This window comes from Heterocephalus glaber, unplaced genomic scaffold, assembly GCF_053883595.1.
Source record: "Heterocephalus glaber isolate CG9 unplaced genomic scaffold, H.glaber_assembly_v1.0 deba00001461, whole genome shotgun sequence".
NCBI classification, from domain to species: Eukaryota; Metazoa; Chordata; class Mammalia; order Rodentia; family Bathyergidae; genus Heterocephalus; species Heterocephalus glaber.
Genome location: NW_028258308.1, coordinates 20742379 through 20762431, shown reverse-complemented (window position 1 = coordinate 20762431; position 20053 = coordinate 20742379). Strand labels below are relative to the sequence as shown.

Sequence of the window (20053 nt, the reverse complement as noted above, 5' to 3'; positions counted from 1 at the left end):
CATTGCCCCTGTTCTCTTCCTCATAAAGCTGCAGAGATTATACTTTTTACTGAACCCACCACCAATAGCTTCCTGCCCATGACACTATAAATCACATCATATCAAATCCAATGTCCTGTCTCACAATTTCCTATTAATCGATTCTGCTCATCTCGTCTATCTCATCTTCTCCTTTTCTTGCTGCTCACCCTTGGCTCATAGCACTCCATTTTTGGACAATCACTCTATTTTTTCTCAAAACTCCAAACTCTACCATGCCATCACTTTCAATATCTAGAAGCTTGCTTCAAAACTTCTCATACAATATGATTTACTTATCTTGTACTCATTGCTTATTGTGCATTTCCAACCTGTAATATACAGGCTCCACAGAGCCAAGGATCTTGTGGTTTTTTTCTTTTTTTAATTCATTAAGTTTAGTGGTACACTTTAGATATACAATATGATGACATTCATCATTGGGAATTTGTACCTTTACATGACAAATCTTGGTTATTTTTTCCCCATTTCCCTGTCCTCCTTTCAATATTCTAAGTACTAAGCAGTCACCATACTTTTAACACTATAAATATTTGTGATCAAATAAGAAAATGTTAGTTATCATTTTTTTATTACCAATAATGCCCAATAATATAGGCTACTCTGTCCTCCACCCCACAAAGAATTACAAAACTCTTTTTTTATCATCAAGCAAAAATGTATTAGCCATAGATATAAACAATACTTTTGAATATCAACCTTAGAATGTAGGAATGGGAAGTATAAACATCCTAGTTACTCAGTAAGGTTTATAATAATTTTTCACAAAAAATTTCCTTTTCTGATACACAAGTATATCTATATACTGTATTAATTTCCACCATATGGCTAAGTATTTATAATGGGAATTCAGTGCATTCTTTAAAGAAAAGGAATCAAACGTGTCTTCTTGGACACATTTCAGAAGGCCATTTCTATAATCCTCAAATTATAGGTCCTTAAAGATTCAGTTAAACAGCCATTATGTTATTTTACCTGCATTGGTCCAATGTAGACCAATACTCTATGTGAGACCATTTTCTGCCCTTCTGAGGCACCTTGCTTTGGCACTGTTCATCAAGAATATTCCAATGAGCCAATTCAAGACTGTGTGGGGTATATTTTTAATTATCAAACTGTATACTTGTAATCATCAAACTACAGACCTTGACAACATGGGAACTCATTAATAGCAATTCCCTACCCATGTTATCCACAGTTTCCCCAACATTGCAAAACTCTTCAACTGTGTAATCAGTTAGAATTTAATTCAGTTTAGGATTAATCTCAAAGTCTGTTCCCAAACATTTCTCTTGTAACACCACTGAGAATTAGCCAAAGCTGGATTTGAAGCCTGGGGATCAGGACAACAGAGGGGAGAGAGAAGAGGGTAAGACAGGACTGTCAAAAGAAAGGCGGACTCTCATGGGTATGTCTGTTTTATCTCCTTTACATCTATAAATTCTGGAAGACTGATTTATTTTAGAAAATTAATCTTTTCTTTAGCTCACATTACAGTTTGCAAATAAATGGTTTACATGAAAATGTCTATACAAAAGTTGCCATAGTGTACTTTATAAGTGCATACATTCTGTGTAAGGCATAGGATAGAAATAAAATACGATTCGTATTTCTTCCCTTGGACAGATTCCAACATCCACCCCACAAAGCTCTAGACTACTTGATCTCTGCCTTGTTTCGCTCCTTTTGGAAGCAGTGAAATTGGTACAGGTGATATTTATAGATGCCCTCAGGTGGTCATCTGTGGAAGCATTTGAAAAACTGCTATTTTACATTAGTGATTCCTGTAAGATCTATGTAATGAACAAAGAAGCCATCTTTCTTCAACATAACCTCTTCACCTGGGTTGAAAGACTGTGTGCTGTAGGTTAACAGCCTAAGTCCTGGGTCAGCTGCCTGGGTACAACACTTAGGTCTGCCACTTACTAGACAATATTGGATATGTTACTTAACCTTTATCTGCCCCTAGCATTTCCTTTTAAAGATTAAAATAGCATCTTCCTTGTACAAATATTTTAGGAATTAATTAAACAGCATTGTTTCAGTCTGGTTAGGCTTTCATAATAGAATACCACAAAATGTGTGACTTAAACAATGTATTTTAGCACACGGGTGCTATTGGATTAAAGCTGCATTCTCATGGTTTCCTTTAACCTTACCTCCATAAAGACCCAGCATCCAAATACAATATTGTTGGGGGTTAGGGCTGTAACCTATACAGTTAAGGGACCATAATTTAATCTATTGAAAGTATATATACACAGTGCCTGACACATAATAACTTCATAATAAATACTACCTCTCATTATGTAGTATACTTATACTGTTCTATCAGGCATGTATTTGAGTGTGTCGATATTTATCTTTGTAGCTGGTTAAAATTCTAGTTTATAAATAGAGATAAGTCTACATGGATAAATCCCAACAGAATTCTTAAAAGAAGAGTAGTTTTAATTCTAGTGTGATGACTTAAGTGTAGCCACATACAGCTGACATGCCTTAACTCATTAACACATGTTAAGAAGTGCTTGATCTTGTACGATGCATCTGTGATACACCCGTGGTTGCTGCTGGCAAGCTAAGGCCTGTGGGCCACGCCCAGTCAGGCTTGTAATCCCAGAACAGGGAGGGAGGGGGTGGTGTTGAGGCAAAAGAATTGCTGGGAGTTAAAGGGCGGCCTGGGATATATAGTGAGTTTAGTGAGTTCAAGGCCAACCTGAACTACACAGTGAGACCTTGTCTCAAAAAACAAAAACAAAACAACAACAAAAAAAAGAGATGTTGAAATTGTAAATTGAGGCAAAAAATAAATAAAAAGAAAGAAACGTGTATTCATACATAGGAAGACTGAGGCAGAGACCTTATATGGCCCGCATACATATCATGGCCTCTTTCTGAAATAGTTCTGAAGTCTCTGGCCATGTCAAACCAACATCTGAGAGATATTCTGAGTACAGATTTACCAGTTTTTGGTTCTTGGGACCCAGTGATGACCTCAGAAGCTCATGATGATTATTGTATTTTTAAATTACTTTGCTTTGATATCTCTCCCAGTCAAGCTGGGGCTGTTATTTACTGAGGCTACTGGTCTATTCCTCTTTGAAACCTCTTTTCTTCTCCTTCAAATCTTCCCTGGACTAGGGAAAAAAAGAGAAAACACAATTTCTATTGAAAAATACTTTCTATGTATCAAGTTCCATAAGATAGTTTTCATATGTTAGCTTTTTAAACTCATAATTATGTGGTTGAATATAGCTATTTTTACTATAGAGATTAAGGAAACTGGCCTCAGAAGAGTTAATTCACTTGACTCCAAGCCCTCCTGGCTTCAGAATTCAAGGCCTTTCATTACAGAAACCAAAAAAACCTGACTGATTAGAACTGTATGTAACATAAGGGTAAACAACAAAAATGGCATTGCTCTAAATAAAGCTCCCACTGTCCAAATGTTCTGAGACATCTGTTTTGTTTTCTTCTCAGCTCTTAGCTGTGCTCCATAGAGCTCTGTTGTCTGACAAACAATTTTTAAGTTAGCAAGGTGTTGTAATAACACTTTCCTTGCTCAAATATATTTTTGGACCCCATTCATTGGATCCATCCATTCAAATGTAAATATTGAGAAAGTATGCAATTTTTAATGTTAGGAAAAAATCCAAAAATGAGTATAATTATAGGCTCATGACTATATATGTTCTCTCTCTCTCTCTATATATATATATGTATATCATCACTATATATATATATTATATATATATATATATATATATATCACTACAGTATACACTGCAGTGATCCTATTTCCTTCTGTTTTACTCTTCCAGTCTTTCCCCAGAGGCAAATTCGAACTTAAATTCCCTAAGTATATCTGACTTCCACTCTTCCTCAAAGCCTTGTATATAACATAGAGTGTTATGCAAAATTATATCTACATGAAACAAACAAGAGAAACTGAATCATAAAGCACATGTTCTAAAAAAAGTGAGCACTAAAAGAATAGAATTTAATAAACAAATTTTTGGAGATTTTTTTATAATTACTTAATACAAAACTATCTAATTGGTGAAGTATTTTTATTTGGATATCATTACTACATAGGTGCAATACCTGATTGTTTGTGCTCAATAGCAAATATTATAAGAAAAAGAAAAAGAACAATTTCAGTACTATTCCAAATTAACCGTGAGATTCAGCTTCAGGTGAAGTCTTGACAATCACAATAGAGAAGAAAGGAAACTGAGTTTGGATGGGAATTGGAACAATGCTATTGATTAGATGTGGTTTGTCCATTAAGTGTTCATGTATTGGAAGCTTGGTCCTCTGTGTAGTATGTCAGAGCAGCAGGATCTTAAGAGATGGAGCCCGATGGGAGGTCCTTAAGAACAGGAAGCATTGCCCTTAGAAAGGATTTAAGTAATTTTTATGCAACTTCTAGTTAGTTCTCACAAGAACAAACTGTAAAACCCTGAGACTGACCCTTGATTCTCTCTAGGTTCCTGTAGAGCAACATGATCACTGTCATGCACACCTGCCATTGTATGCTGTTATGGTTTGGATCATAAATGTCTTCCTAAAGCCATAGGATGAAGGCTTGGGATGCCAGTCTGCCTTGGTATTGGGAACAGATGGGACCTTTAAGATGTGGGTGCTAATGGAAGGAAGTCAGGTCTCAGAGAATGCTGTTGAAGGACACATACCAGAAACTTAGCTTTTTCCTCCCTTTGGGAGGCTTCTTGACTACCCTCAGGAGAGCAGTTTCCTCTGCCATGCACCAACTCCCATGATATACTGTTTTGCCACCAGTCTAGAGGCAACAGGGCCAAATGACTATGGACTGAAACTTTTGAAATCATGACTCAAAACAAATATTTTTTTTCCTTTTATGTTTCCTATCACAGGTACTGAGTTACAACAATGGAAAGCTGACCTCCTCCATGAGGTCCTCACCAGAGCCAGAAAATGTCCTTAAATCTCCAGGACTGTGAGACAAACACAGCTCTGTTATTTATAAAATTACCCAGCCTGGGATATTTCATTATAGTAATTTAAAAAATAATACAAGATATAAGAGCAGGAGTGATGGGACCAGTTTTCTCCTCAATGTTTTTCAAAAGCCGCTCACAATTAAAAGTATGTGAAGGGTATTTGTTGCAATGAAAATTTCTCTCTTTTTGCATATTTTTGGTTTTAATTGCCTCCTCTTGTCACAGGGAAGGTTTGGATTCTTGTTAGAAAGCAGAAGGTGATTAAGGATGCTCCTTTTCTAAGACTGGGGTTCGAAAAGCCAGAGTGAGCTCTTAGAATGCATTGCTAGGCAGCCAGTGACAAGAAATTTGGGAGTAGTAAGAGCAGCTAAGGAGAAATGATCTTCCTGTAGAAAGGCATAGGAATCACTAGATCTGCTAAGCAGTAGTGACCTCTGCTTCAACCCAAGGAATACTTCCAGAGAGCTCAAAGATTTTAGAGGAATGTCTACACAGTACACCGAAGAAGGAAGAACTGCCAGAGGATGAACTCTAGCACTGTGTATCACCACACAAAGAAAGATCTAAAACCAGCTGAAAAGTCTTACTGGTAAGTATTAAAATCTCTTCCTCTGGAAGGCTGAGGCATGAGGATTACAAGCTGAAGTCCAGCCTGGGCATGTTAGCAACTTAGTGAGAATTTGCCTCAAAATAAAAAATAAAGAAGATCTGTGATATGGCTCAGTGCAGTGTTCCTGGGCTCAGTCCACAGGATGGAAAAACAACAACAGGAAAAAAAAAAAAGATACCAGCTATCACCATGACACTCTAAATTGTCTTTCCCTCATCTTTCAGATATCACAAAAATATCTAGCATTCACAATGAACCAAAAGAAGGGAAGAGATCTCTAGTAATAACCAAGATGGAGTTTCAACATCAGATAATTTTAATTTAAAAATAACTATAGCAGATACAGGTAGACAGGAGTAAGACAGAAGTACTCCTATCTGTAAGTTTATACTTATTGATCAATCTCTTCCCATTCCTCCTTCCCCACTCCTCTCCCCAGCCTCTCGTAACCACCATTTTACTCTACACTTTTATGAGTTCAATTTTTGCAGATTCCACGTTTTTGTAAGATAGTGCAATGTTTGTCGTTTCTGTGCCTGTCTTATTTTACTTAACAAAATCACCTGGAATTACATTCATGTTTTTGCAAATGACAGGGTTTCATCCATTTTTCTGGCTGACTGGTGCATTGTTGTGTATATATAACAGATTTTCTTTATCCATTCATCAGTTGCTGGATATTTAAGTCTCCATCTCTTGGCTACTGTGAATATTGCTGCAAAAAAAACATGTGATATATCCCTCTGACATGTTGATTTCATTTCCTTTTGATGTATACCCAGTAGTAGAATTGCTGGATCATAAAGTAGTTTCATGTTTAATGTTTTGAGAAACCTCTGTCCTGATTTACATACTGGTTGCCCTAATTTATACCTCTACCAACAGTGGGCAAAAGTTCCTTTTTCTCTACATCTTTACCAGTGCTTGTTATTTTTTGTGTGGTTTTTGTAATAGCCATTATTACTGGAGTAAGGTGATACTATCTCATGCTGATTTTGATTTACATTTCCTGATGATTAGTAAGTTGAGCATTTTTTTCATATACTTGTTGGCAATTTGTATTTCTACTTATGGAAATTTCTTTTTAGATCTATCAACTATTTTTAATTGGGTTATTTGTATTTTGCTATTGAACTTCTTGAGTTCCTATTATATTCTGGATATAATTGTTCTCTCTAGGTTTTTTTGTGTGCTTGACTTTGTCTCTCTCTTCTTTTAATATTTAATCAATCAATTCCTTGCATTTTTTTAAGTACTTTTAGTTGTATTTCCAGCATTTGGAAATTTAAGATTCTTGATTGAAAGACTGTCTTGCATTTTAATTCTCATTTACCCTTTTTCCTAAGACAGGATCCTAAATGATTTTGACTCTGCAAAGTTAGTTATTCTATGAAGTGAGAAGCAAAGAAAATTTAGAGTCCTGGATGAGCTGTTGCCAGAAAAGGCAGCCAAGAGGGGCATCAAGGTTCCTGAGGGATAGGGATACATGGGTCAAGAGAGGCACTTAAGGAAGTATCAAGGACAAAGAAAACAGAGTCTGACTAATCCAGCATTCTGCCTAAGGCACTGCTGCTGGGCCTCTGGAAAGTAAGTTAATGTTTTAGTCTGGACATGTTCTTTAGCAGAGCAGGAAAGGCAGAATTATTTTTCTTTCTGAATTAGAGTTAAGGATAGATAACAATAATATAGGTTTGCTTTGCAGCCATATTAAAAGTCATAACATGGAATTTGATGGACACGGAGTTGGCAGTGTTTCCTTACACCAGGCAGAGAAGGAGGTCGTGGCGCATTGCGGCCACTGTGAGAGCCCTTGAACTCTTATCACTCAGGTGGGCAGTTGTCTGCTCTGGCTATAATGACACTGACTGGTTCTCAGAAGCACCAGTACCACCAGAAAGTGTGAGAGCCCTTCAGTTAACTATGAGAGCTTTACCTAACTATGTACTTGTACGAGACCTTGGTCTACAAATTACAGGTGGAAGATGTGCCATATTTCTTTATTGATTTTAAATCAAAATAATCTGACTCTGAAACTCCATCTTAGTTATTACTGGGAGCCTCTTCCCTTCTTTAAGATTGACATGAATATGATGAATTCTTGTAATATCTAGAAAATAAAATGAGGATAGGACTCTCTTATATTTAGGATGTCAGAGTGATAAACAATATTCCTTTAGTCCCAATCAGTAAAAACTTTCATCCACCAGTTTAAGAACTCTCTTGTTTAGAAAGCCAAAGACATTTTTGTAAACAAATACTAGCAATTAAGAATTCAGATTCAATTTTAATTATAATTTTACATTTAAAAATATTTATTGATCTTTGTTTTTGCTGTTTATAATCATAAACTTGATGAAAGCAGAAGAATATAGAATAAACATTAACACTTGCTGTATGTATCCTTCTAGAAACTTTTCAACTCTTCTCTCTCCATATACAAATTACTATATAATATATACTTTATATAATTATATACAAATTATCATATATATAATTTAACAATCTGCAAAGCTCAAAACAAGTCAATTAGAACAAATGCTTTCTATTGTGGAGAAGCATCTTGAAAAACCATAACTTCTCACCAAACCAGCCTTCTGTGCCTTACCATACAGTTCCCTTAACTTGAGGTGGTTCAAAGTTGCCAGATTTTGGAGAAGCTCCACGTGCATGGTGGTGATGCTTATAGAGTTCTTGGTGCAGTGAGTTTTTACTGATGCATGTGGATAGATGTCCTTTAATAATTTAACAGCTACTATGACCCCCTGTATCAATAGGTACTTATGAAATTATGAGCCTGGAATAGACTATGATGCCTCATTATCACTTTCTTATGATAAAATATATTCCTATACTGTGCTTGAGAACTTTCTAAATGGTCTTTGGTGATAGGTATGTGAAGTTATTGATCCCTTTAGCTCTTGCAGTGGGCAGGTGGCTGAGATGGTTAAGCTTACTTGTCAACTTAATTGGATTGGGAAGTCCAGGAAATTAGTAAAGCACATTTCTGGATGTGCTTCTGAGAATGTGTCCAGACATAACTGGCACTGGGGACAACAGAATGATGGCGGATCCCCTACCTGAATGTGGGTAACACTACTGAATAGTCTGGGGGCCTGGATAGAAATAAGTACAAGGAGGAAGCCTGCCACCATAGTCTCAAGTTCATCTCTCTCTCTGCATCCTGGCTGCCGTGAAATAAGCAACAGCCCTCCACTATGTGCTTCCATCATGGAATCTGCCTCACTATAGAACTAAAAGCAATGGAGCTACCTTACCACATCTTCCAAACCTCTGAACCTGGGAGCTAAAATAAATTTTTCCTCCTTAATTTAACTTGGATATTTCTGTACAGTAGCTAAAAGCTGACTAACACAATGAGCCAAGTTGATAAATTATACTACTCTATGATAAAATAACAAAGACACACACAGGCAAAACGACAGACCATAAGTGTAAATGTGAAAAACCATGTAACAGAATGGTTTCTAATGGCAAAACTGTCATATTCCATGGATGTAATATAGTTAACTTAACTAAGCCCCTATTTGTGGACATTCAACATGTTTCCCTTCTTTCTCCATATCCTATTTGTAAGAGACATATTTATGTATCTGGTATATATATTTCTTAAAGCACATTTCTGAAAAAGGAATTTTGCTGACTTGGGGCCTACTTAGTAAGGCTATGACATGGTATCACATTTCTCTCCTGTTCTGTGAGTACCTAGAGATGCAGACTCTGGATTTAAACTGCCAGTGGTCGCATCCCTGATCCATCACCTTGTTAGATGCATGACCTTGGGAATGTGACACAGTGTCTCTGGTCCTTTGTCTCCTTGCTGAACATGGAATTATCATAGTATTTACCTAACTCAGTTGTAGTAAGGATCACCTGAGTTTATATGTATGCAATGTATGGAGTATTTAGAACAATCTTGGCTCATTGGTGTGACTTATTAAATATGAGCAATTTCAATAACAGTATTAGCATTTTCACTCCCACAAAAGCATGTAAAAATATATTTTTTCCTTCAATTCTAAACGCATTGGAATTAAGTTCCATATATACATTGCTACAGTTTATAGCAAGTACACACAGATTTTCCTTTTAAAAAACTGTATATCAGTTGCTTATGAGACAGAATTATGAATTTACAAATCTTTAATGGATGTGTATGCTTTATCCCTTATTTACCTTCTATTTGGCTGTTTGTATGATTCAAGAAGTTGTTGTTGTTTTTTTAATGGTGGATTTTCTGGGAGTCCAAGGCAGCCTCTTACCTTACATTTGGTAAAGTGAAGATCAAAAATGCCAAAGTAACTGGAGTCTCATAGATGTACTCTACACAGGGACTGGTGGTTTTACAGCTTCTGCTGCCCATTTTGATCACCTGGGAAAGTTTAAAAACTGCTGATGACTGGGCCACACCCCCAGAGACTATAATTTAATTGGTCTGATTTAATTACCTGACATAGCGAGTTTTAAAAGCTCCCCAGGTGATCTATCACACAGCCAAGACTGAGCACTGTGGAGTAGGTGGGTACTGATTAATTCGGGGTCAATTGCGTGTGTCTTATGATGCCAGGCACTGTTGAGAATGACTTTCATCATCAGTCAGCTCTCCATGTGGACCGTCAATTGCCATGTGGAAACTGGCTACAAAGTGTTCCAAGAATGAAACCAAAGCATCTAATGCAGCTAGAGCTCACAGTATCTTGAGGATCCTGCTTTGGATAATTTCTTTTACTTTCAAAATTTTCTTTTTGTAAAAACATTAAATGAAAAATTACATTTTATTTTTGTAGTAAAAATGAACACTACATAGATATTTTATATTCTTGACTAAGTTTCTTCTGTATTTTACAGCTACAGATGAAACAATCAAAACAGACTGGAGAATATGCTCCTTTTGTATTTTGCAACATTGATCTTTTGTCTACTCTGAGTAGAAGATTCTTGCAATTCAGAATTTTAAGGAAAAAATAATACACTTGAGAAATCGTCATTGAACTAGGAATATTCAACCACAACACATTTTCAAGGGAAAGATGCAAGGGCAGCTTCAAGGAACTCAGAAATCAGGAAGATGCTGATATGTTAGGAAAGCCTATGTTCTTTACTTCTGTGGTTTTGAAAATACAAACAGAAACAGCAATAGCAAAGAAGTTCCATAATTAGCTTTTATCTTGATTCCAAAAGTTGCTTATTATAGAACTTTTAATAGTATATAAAAACCACTACTTTAAATTCTTGAGTTGGCACTTTAATGAAAAAATTAGTATTTTCAAGCTTTGTGGTTTCTGTAAAGTCATGGGTTAAACAAGTTGCAGTCCTTTGTCGCCAAAAGGTTTTGGAAGTATATTAGATAGATGCTCTGGTAATTTTCTTCTTCTCCTTAGGCATAGTCTTCTTAATGCCAGAACATGAGTATAAATTAGAAATTAAATAAATTACCAATCTAAAGTATTGGTGTGGTTAGAGAAAGACACTGGTATTTAGATCAACAAATATGCTTTTTAAACACAGTAACCTGACCCAGTTGTTCTTTTAAAACCACAACAGAGAACAATCTTGCTCATTTCACCATACCTCCCTGAAGAAACCACAGACTAGAAGGGTGTCTTTTCAGGATACATTCCACAGCAGAAGGGACAACCACATCCTACCCTGAAAAGTAAATCTTTGTTTCCCCTTAACCCCAAACTGCCAGTCAGCATCTAGTCCTCCCAACCTCACTAAATGTGTTGTTTCATCACTTGTTTTTTCACTTCACATTCTATTGGATGTGACTAATATCTGGAGATGGATTTCAGAGGAGCCTCCACTACTCAAAACAATTTTTATCCTGATGACAAATAGGTTAAGTGGGAATAAGAGAGACTAAGTCTTGCCTGTGATTGAAAGAATAGAGTATCATTGGTAACTAGTCAAAGAGAATGGATGGAATTCTTGAGTTTCCCTTTAACATTTTGCTGACAAATGTTAAAAAAGAGGTAACAGTGGTAATGAACAGTGAAATAAATAAATCAGGTAAAACTACAGTTATATTATTCTTCACACACAAGAACAAAATGTTCTAGATTCTTGGGAGCTAAATGATATACCCTTGAATTTGTGAAGATGGCAGTGATGTTGGGATATACATACCAGACTAGTTCTGGACAAGAGTTCAGAATGATACTCTGTGAACACTATGGGACTCCCCTTGGCTCACTTGATTCCACGTGATAGGAGCTCAGTAACTTGGAGTAGTATTTCTTAACCTTTAGTATTCAATAGTTACCTGTAGAAAATTTCTAAAACTCCCCATATGGCGGGCCCACCTCACAATGTGAAAATTGAAATCTCAGGTGTGCACATTTTGAAGAAATATCTCTAAGTATTTCCTTTTTTGAATTTATTTTTTATTCTTAAGTTCTTTTATTGGTACATTTTAGGTATACAATACATTTACATTTATCACTGAGTGTTTGTACCTGTACATGATGCATCTTGATTCTTATTTTTTCCCCATTACCTATGCGCCCTTCACCCCTTCCGCCCTTCCCTATTTACATAGATACTATTTCCATTTTTTTCTTTTCTCATAATTTTTCCTTTCCCTTCTTTCCTTTCCCCTCTAAGTATTTCTGATGCACAACAAAACTGAGAATCTCTGTGTATAAGAGGACCAAAAAGATCAAGACTTTCACAAGGAACTAGCTTTCCTTAGAGTCAAAGGGCTACAGATTATTTTTTTGAATTGCATTAGATAAATTTGGGAGTCCTTTCAGGGTGGCTGACATAAAATCATTTCATATGCTTTAAGGAAAAAGATTAGTGATAGAACATTAATTATAAAGGATCTTTATATATCAAAGAAATATGCATTTGAAGGCATTATTCCATTCAATTTTATTCTGCAAGAATTGTTTGGAAATAACTTTTTTGTTTGTTTGTTAATTTCATAACAAAATATATAACTCTTTTACATAGAAAAAATCTTTATTTTCTGTACATACACCCTTCTTGTAAATATCTTTATTTTTACAACAAATGCTGGTGAGGATGTGGGAAGGTGAGGTAAGGAGCCCTTGTACAGTGTTGGTGGCAAAGTAAATAAGTGTAGTCACTATAGAAATCATTTTAGAGATTCCTCAAAAAAATAAAAATAGGACTACCATATGAGCCAGCTAAGCTGTACCACTCCTTACTATATTCCTGAAGTAATTAAAGTCAGTGCATTATAGAGATACCTGATATCTCATTTATTACAGCATAATTCATAATAGCCAAGTTATGGAATCAGTCTAGGTGCCTGTCAACAGATGACTGGATAGAAAAACTGTGGTGTACATGTACCAGTTATTCAACTGTAAAGAACAAAATCAGGTCATTGGCAAGTAAATGGATGGAATTAGAGATAATCATGTTAAGTGAAATAAATCAGACTCAGAAGGATAATTATTGCATATTTTCTCTCATATGTGGAACCTAGGGGGAAAAGATGATATGAAAGTGGAAGGAAGACTGTTAGACAAGAGAAATAGGATCAGGGAGAAAGGCAGGGTAAGAAAGGGTAATAGAGGAAATGGAAAGGATCAAAATATGTTATGGTCCATATAATCAATATGCATTATCAAATCGTTAAAATTTTACTAATTTAAAAACTTTTAAATTTAATCATGACTTAAAAAGAGAAAAATCTGTATTTTTATACTTGTCCTATTGTAAACCACTCCCAAGAATGTTTGCATTAGAAATTATTGCCTAAATATGACCAAACTGTTTATAAACAAATTCTGTGAAATTTGTTTGATGAAAAGGAATGTTCTTTCTTTACAGCCATGGAACCCTGTTACAGGTGCACAGGTGGCCTATGTAGGTGGAGCTGAGAGTGCTGTGGTGTGTGGAATGTGGGAACACCTGCTCTCCAGGTTCTGCTCATTGAATTCCCCCTATCTTGGTGGATACCAGACAGACAATCATCCCTGATTTCATTAAATACACCCTTTTAATAACATACTATTTTGCTATTGAAAAACACGGAAGTTCAGATGGAAAGAAATCTCTGATACTATAGTTAGTCAATAGCAAGAGTCAGGATTTAGAGTCATGTCCTTATTCCCTAGTTCATACGTGTTAAATTGCATTTTATTGGGAAGTAAATGTCCTTTCTTTGTCCTTATGTCTTAGAAGATAATTGTGTGTTCACAGTAGGGCAATAAAGATGATACAATAGAAGTCTAATAAGACATTTTCATCACTCCTAGTTTTCCTATTATTCATAAAGGACTATGATTACACTTCAAGGAATTTTTAAAGGAATACTATTTTTAAAACTATCACCATCTGGAATTGCATTCTTAACAAATTAAGAAATAAACAGAAGAGAAAGGTAAAAGAGGACCTGACTATGACTCAATTATGGATAGTGTTTAAGTTAAATGATACAGCTTAAATGTGGAGGAATATGGGCACCTAACATGGAATCCAAGTATTAAGCAGTCTTATCCATTTCAGGTACAGGCAGCCCCTATAAAACTTGAAGCTTGAAAGAACAGAGATGAATTCTTTCTGTGTCCAAATTTAGATTTTAAGAGAAAATGAAGAGCAAAAGTGTAAATCTCTCTAAACTAACCAGTCAGTTAAATCATCCCACCAAGAATAGAGAAAATCCAGGATAGGATATTGTAGCCATGGATCTCCCTCCCATGGAAAAAAAAAAAACTCAGGAGGAGGGAAAACATGTTTCTCCTGGACAGAAACTGTGCCAGGTTGTTTTGTCATATGTTTAACAAAAATGTGTAAGTAAGCATCTAATGTTAAACTATTTGCTGAGTTTCAGAGAGAAACAAAAGGCTAGTGAAACAGCTACCACACTCACGATTTATAGTTCTATTCACTAACACAAAAAATAAAAGTCTTCATGTGGAAAATTTCCTTATATCAATGTTTTCTACCATGCACAAATAAAGAAAATATTAAATTTTAAGGATTAAGGTAACATGAAGTACTTTAATTCAGCGCCAGAGACATGAATAATTATTCATTCCAACTATACTTTCAAAAATCCCATGCTTGCCTTTTCATTTATCCACCTTACAAATGTGCTTTTGATGTATGTGCTATGGTTTGGGTCTAAAATGTTATCCAAAACTCTCATGAAGTCCCTATCATTAAAGCAGCAATATTCGGGGGGCGGGGGGGTGCTTTTAGAAGGTGATTGAATCATGAGCACTATAACTTCTTCATAATTTGATGCCATCATTGGAAAATGATAGAAACTGAGGACTTATGGCCATGTTGAAGGGATGAATCATGCAAACTTGCCCTTGCAGACTACATCTTACCCTCATTTCTCCCTACTTCTTTCTGTCCATTTTTCCCTCCTCTGTGCTGTGAGGTAAGCATCTTTGTTCTCCCACTTGCTCCCTGCCATGATGTTCTGCCTCATCCATGGGTCCAGAAGCAATGGAGCCAGGCAACTATGAACTAAAGCCTCTGAAACTATGAGACCAAATAAATCTTTCCTCCCTTCATTGGATTTTCACGGATATTTTATCATAGCACATAGCTTTGAAAAATCATTATTTACAACTTTTACTATAAGACTGAGACACTGCAGAAATGACAGCATTACCCACTTACCTTTCGATTATGTCTACTTTTAGGTGTTATTTTGATTCCTTTTTATTGTGTTTGAAGGAATATGTTTACCATCTATTATTTGTAAATATATGGAAAATTTGTGAAACTTAGAGTCCATTTGTAGCAATACATTGCAAAATTACTTCAAATATGAATTTAATTTTTTGTATTATTTCTAATAATTTCTATTTCTGCATGGATTTTCAGTTTATACTTGAACAAAACAATGTGTAATATTAACACAAATTTCTGAATAATTTAGGCCAACTTCTCTGCCCTATTTTCATAGTAAGTTTCTATATCAATATATTAGTAGCTTTCCTTCTGGGACAAAATACCCAACCCTGAACTAAACCTCCAACATTTTACCCCATTATCACTCCAGCAGTGCATTTGTTTGTATACTGACTACCCCGAGCCTCACTCAGGCAGGTGTCATTTCAACCAGCCAATTCTTGTTTGTATAACACTTGTACATCTGTTTATTTATTTTGTATCGACTACTTTTGCATACTTTTTTATTTAGAATGTTGTATTTACCTTTGATGTTTGTTTCTAGTACAATCTAATAATAAGTTCTGGTTATTTTCTTTTACTAATTCATGTTTATTTTATGTATGGAAAACAACCTATAATTCTGTGCTACCATATATGAAGTCTCATTGTAAATATATTAGATGTAATTTTTATACTTCTCCAGAACTCAGTGATGTTCTTTTACAGTACAAAATGGACAAGTTTGGGACACTGAGACTGAATAGGAAGGAAGCGCCAAAAGGTCTGCAAAAGAAAACCTGAAAAAGGGGGAAATATTAGCATATCACAGAGGAAAAAGTCTGTGTTATGAAACGGAAAGATGAAAAAACTATTCATAATACCGAAATGATAGGACTTGAAAGAAGAAACAAAACTGAAAAAATTCCACTAGTGGTCAGTGATTATAATAATTCTATGCATGGTGTTGATAGAGTTGACCAACATCTAATAAGCTATCCTGTAATCAAAAAGCAAGGAAAAATGTTACTCTGAAATATTTATGCACCTTCTGGACCAAACAATATAGAACACATTTGTTATTTATTCAAAATAAGGAGATTCAAAGAGTCATTTACAATTAAGATTGGGTCTAATAGACCAAATAATTGGAAAATAAGGAATAGTGAAACACCAACCAGAACATCCAGCATCAAGGTCTTCACCATAACATTTAGTGGGTAGATATTTTATTGAAACTGTATCACATACACAAAAACAGAAAGGTCAACATGAATTAAAGTGTGTGGTTCAAAGAAAGACAGTAATTAACGGAAAAGGAATTCAGAAAGAGACTAGACACTACTGTCCAGATCGTAATGTTGCATCATGTATTGAATGATTTAAGATATGCCATACACACAAAAAATTATTGAATAAATTTGATAAAATTATCATTTTTGTATTTCCTATCTTATACAAATTAATGAAAAATTTTGCAATTTTGGGGCATCCTGTCTTTAAGCAATTGGACTGGTGAGTGGTTCAAGAAGGAAAGGTTTATTTTGTCTCACAGCTTCAGGGGATTCAGTCCATGGTTCCTGGCTCCAAGGCAGAAATGGGATGTGAGAGGAAAGCTGCCCACTGCATGGCAGCCAAGAAGCAGAAAGAGAAACCGAGAGCAAGGGATAAGAACGTCCCTTCCCAAGTCATACCCCTAGCAGCTTACTCTTCATGAGCAGGCCCCACCTCTGAGAGTGAGACTTTCTGGGGACATTTTAGATCTAAGGCACAACAGTCAGATTTTTAAATTTGACCCTGATTTAACATTTCAAATATCAGAGAATATGAGAGAGAAAGCACTGGTTCAAATACCCTCATTCCTCAGATAAGGAAACTTGGACCTAAAAGTGTTAAGGGATGAGACAAACATTGCAAAATGACTGATGCAGCAGAATTGGCATCAAAGTGAGCTTTTTCTAACTCTCTAAAAAGACTTTCCAGTAACAGTTGCCTTATTTTTGGATAGTACTAATTTTTAGTTTAAAAATTCTAATTTCTAGGATATTTTTCAATACCAGTTGTTTCACTTTCCAGTTTTAGAATAGCTTTTATTTCTATAAATCTGATGTAATTGTGCAAAAGTAAGGGAATAGTTTGTACAATTTTTACAACAGTATTTATACTGCAAAAATATATAAATATATATGATGTCAAAAATCTTATAAAGTGTTTGGCTTGGTTTAATTCAGTCCTAATTTTAGTACACTATTCTAACTCTGTCAAGGATATACAGATGTACTTTCCATTCACTACACTTTTTTTTTTTCAGCACTTGTGTTTGTTTGACCAGACTTGCTATTTAATTTGGATTTGACCCTCATTACCTGTGTTTGGCATTTTGCAAGGGTTTCTGCTGCTTTCAAAGTTACAGTCTAATGGAACACATTAGATTGGATGTATCAGCTCAGATTACACCTCTGTTAGGTACTGTCATGTTTACTTATTTTTCTTTGGTAAAAAAACCTAAAATGTTCCCTTTCTGTTTATTCCATTAGAAGATGTTTAAGTGTACTCCCCAAATAAGAACGCCTTGTGTTCCATTTGGCTAGGAGTAACTTCAAAGTCTCTGGAGATGATCATGTCTGCTCTTGGAGGTTCTCCTTGCAGACTAGTTATGTAAAACAAATCTGCTTCTTCTCTGGACACACTTGGAAGTCACTCCCATCTGTTGTGTTCCCATTTGATTTAAAAACTTGCTCAGCTGCTCCAGATCAGAAGAGAGCATACTTTTCTAGCCAAAGATTTTTTTCATTGACCAAGCTAATTTGATGATTCAATTTATCTTCCAAAATTTGAAATCAAGTTTTATCCCTCCTCAATGATTTTCACCAATACGATTTGAGTATTTTACTTTTCCAAAGAGAAACACGAATACAGTCAGAGCTATTTAAAAATATTTTGTTGGAACATTAATTGTAAAGTGAAACATAGCATAACATATATCAGTGCAGAGGGGAACAACTAAATCCAAAAGAAATAAGCCTAATTTTCTAAACCATTGATGTGAAGTGACTGGACTCGGATCAAGTGCAAAGGAAACCAAATGAGAATCTTAGGTGCCAGAGAAAGGGGAAATTTTGATAATTCTCCTCTATTGAGGATCACATCCATTACATATGAGACCCAAATAGAAGGGAGAATTAGGCCAGAAATGGACTGACTTTCCTGTCAGGTTCTTCCTACTCCTTTAGTGGTTCTGGCTTCAAAGCTCTGTGTATATAAATGGAACCTCATGCATCAACTTCCTGATTCTACTAGAAGTTGGAGTTACTGTCTTTACATCAGGTTGAACTAACTTGGGTTAAAATAGTAACATAATTAAAGTAGGGTTACATTTTAAAAATTTGAATAGCTGACCCATTTCTCATTTCTTTATACATGTATAAACCTAGCCTAGCAATCTGAATTGACAATCTAAAATACATTTTCTAAATGTCCCTAAAACCCCTCCTGCTTTGTCTTTCCACAACCTTCAGCCAAAGAAAGTAATTTCTCAGGAACTGTTAGGAAGCCAAAAAGTGTGGTAGATACATTATTTTCATGTCAGATCCAGTATGTAAGGGAAATAATACTTTCAGGGAAAGATTAAGAATCAGACCTCAAAGAATGAAATCTTTGTATTGGCACCTTAATAAACAGCAACAATGAGGTAGGAAGGACTGTAAGTCACTCATTCCCCAATTTGATTTTGTTTTCTCTGATGGTAAAATAAAATTATGTTCTCACATAGCAGTAAAATTCATATTAGGTTTTCTAATAAAGAAAGTTCAGTAGTGGACCTAATGAAAAAACTTCAAATTGATTAATGGAGGGAGTTTAAACCTACTTAATAGGGCTCCTTTAGTTCAGGATTTCAAGACTATTGGCAAATTGAGCTTGCTGTAGAGTTTCAGTTTAACCAGCCGTTTTTTTGAACAGCAGGTAAGCTATTGGTCTGAAAGCTCCGCCAACATGGCAGAGACATGTGTGGAAGGTCACAGGCAGTGTGGCTCATGGGAAAGTTCAACAGCTCTGGTTGGTGACCTTCACTGACTGTACGATTCTGAGCAATTAATTTCATTCCATGGTCCCTGTTTCCTTCTCTATAATAAACATTGAACATTGAACTAGAGATCTTTCCAGTGAAAGCACGATGGTTCCAGAAACAGGACAATTCAAGTGTGTTTGTCACATTGAATCTGGCTTACCTCCTGAGAAGACTTTAGCCAAAATGTTATAATAAAAACAGCATGTAAGAAATGAGTATTTAGGGGGTGGGTATGTAGTTCAATGGTGGAGCACTTGCTTGGCCACACAAGTCCCTGGGTCTTATTTACAGCACCAAAAATAAAGAAAAATGAAAGAAAAAGAAAAGAAAGGAAAAGAAATGGAAAGGGAAAAGGAAAGGAAAGAAAGGAAAGGAAAGGAAAGGAAAGGAAAGGAAAGGAAAGGAAAGGAAAGGAAAGGAAAGGAAAGGAAAGGAAAGGAAAGACTGCTTGGGGTAATATCTCTCATCAGGGTTTGTCCCCTATTACTGTTTGTATCAAAAGATTTCTCCCAGTAGGCTAAGTGTTCAGAGGTGGGGCTTTTGGAAGGGGTTTGGATCATGAGGCTACTAATCTCAATGGATTGAATTGAACGTGCTCTTAGGACATAGAGCATTGTTGAAGGAAATCACAGGGGATATGACTTTGAAGAATATATCTTTTCTCTGCCTCTTTCTCTTTGCTTTTTGGCTGCCATGAAGTAAGCAGTCTTCCTCTGCCATTCCCTTCCA

The 20053-nt window shown here is 35.6% G+C and overlaps 1 long non-coding RNA gene across 3 annotated transcripts; it reads left to right on the top strand.

The window, feature by feature from the left end:
- The first annotated feature begins 1295 nt into the window (after positions 1–1295).
- LOC101721375 (uncharacterized) lies at positions 1296–17405 on the top strand. 3 transcript variants are annotated; one of them, XR_015453447.1, is made up of 4 exons: positions 1298–1447; positions 4935–5166; positions 5471–5610; positions 13456–17405. It is a non-coding gene; the product is annotated as an uncharacterized LOC101721375 (long non-coding RNA). The 3 variants fall into 3 exon arrangements; XR_015453446.1 differs by lacking the exon at positions 13456–17405 and adding an exon at positions 10498–12985 and having other exon boundaries at positions 1296–1447; positions 4935–5610; XR_001183988.3 differs by having other exon boundaries at positions 1297–1447; positions 4935–5610; positions 13456–17403.
- Positions 17406–20053: the final 2648 nt, after the last annotated feature.